Source organism: Cebus imitator, unplaced genomic scaffold, assembly GCF_001604975.1.
Source record: "Cebus imitator isolate Cc_AM_T3 unplaced genomic scaffold, Cebus_imitator-1.0 Scaffold27, whole genome shotgun sequence".
Lineage (NCBI taxonomy): Eukaryota > Metazoa > Chordata > Mammalia > Primates > Cebidae > Cebus > Cebus imitator.
In genome coordinates this window covers 11,334,169-11,335,934 of record NW_016107342.1, presented here as the reverse complement: position 1 = coordinate 11,335,934, position 1,766 = coordinate 11,334,169, and positions in this window count along the sequence as shown.

Here is a 1,766-nt window from a genome sequence, read left to right as displayed (position 1 = left end):
AAATAAAAAAAAAAAAAAAAAAATGCTAACAGACATAAAGATGGTCAAACATACATCCAATAAGAGTTACAGAGACATGAAATAAATGAAAATAAATCCATAGCTAGATACATCATAGTAAACATCAATAATGCTAAAGTTAAAAACACACATCTATATTAAAAAACAACCAGAAAGAAAACTAAGATTACCTGAAGAACAAGTCAGTCTGAAGCAGTTTTTGTCAGCAAAAACAGAACCAGCAGGAAACAGAATAATATCCTCAAAGTGCTATGAAAACAAAAATCTTAGAATTGTATACCCAACTAAATTAAAGATTAAGCGTATGATAAACAGATTTTTGAATAAAGACTGGTAGAGTTCATCAGCTTCAGATTCCTCCATGAAAGAACCACCAACGGTGTACTTTAGTAAGAACACTGAACCAGAAGAAAAGAAAGATACAAATTACAATGATCAAAGAAATTAGAAAACATTCAAGTAAATATTGAAGTAAAAATAATAATGGCTTAGTATAGAAGGTAAAAAATGAAAAGTAAAATAGTATATTGGTAGTGGAAGAGTAATGATTAGGCATTAAAACAAACAAGTCAAATGTGCTTGTTAAAAACCTGTGAGAAACTATTGAAAAATAGAAACAAAATCTATAACTCCCATTTCAAAACAAAGAACATGAAAAATAATTATGCTAAGTAAGAACGGTAGAAAAAAACAAAGTAAAACATGGTAAATAGAAATTTCAAACACAATTTAAAATCATAGAATGTCACATTTTCATCAATTACAGCAAAGATACGTGGAACTAGAACTAATATGCATTGCTCTTGCTGCCGCTTGTCACTGCCGAAAAAGAGAACGAATACTTATTGAAATCATATTAGCTTACATTTATATTTCTGTAACCCACTATAAGGAAGGGTTGGAAATAGTGATTTTGGGGATTCCACTTGGAGAAGCTGGGATTCTGAATGTGAGGAACATCTAAAGAGAGGGAATTCAGTGGAGCCACGATTCCAAATCTCCACTCTGGACAAATTATGCAGCAATAGAGGCCAACAATAAAAAGAGACAGTGTGGTACACAAAACAGGTCCTGGTCTAAATCAGGAAATTTGTGCTTTTGTTCTAGATCAGCCACTAACTAATTTTATCATTTTGAGAACGGATTTATGCTCTCCAGTTGTCTATTTCAACATGAATAAAACGGGGGGTTTATAGTGAGCAACTGCCAACAGAAATAAAAAGACTGTTTATTTGACACGGTAACAGAGACTGAGAAAGAGACATGCTGGGACAGGTCTTGTCATACCCTCATCTAGCCCCCTGCACCTGGACGATGGGACTTCACTAATTAGCATGGATATCAATCAAAACAAAGTTTGTTTTCAAAGGTATCTGGGGAAAGCATCATTCTCTAACTCTCCAATATCCTTTTTTTTTTTTTTTCCCTTCTTCCTTCACAAAAAGAATACCTGGTTAGAAGATGGATAAGGTGGCTCACACCTGTATATCCCAGTACTTTGAGAGTCTGAGGCAGCAGGATTACCAGAGGTTAGGAGTTCAAAACCAGCCTGGCCAACATGGTGAAACCCCATCTACTAAACATACAAAAAATTAGCCAGGCTTGGTGGTGCGTGCCTATAATCCTGGCTACTTGGGAGGCTGAGGCATGAGAATCACTTGAATCTGAGAGGTAGAGGTTGCAGTGACCCAAGATGGCACCACTGCACTGCAGCCTGGGTGACAGAGCGAGATTCCGTCTCAAAA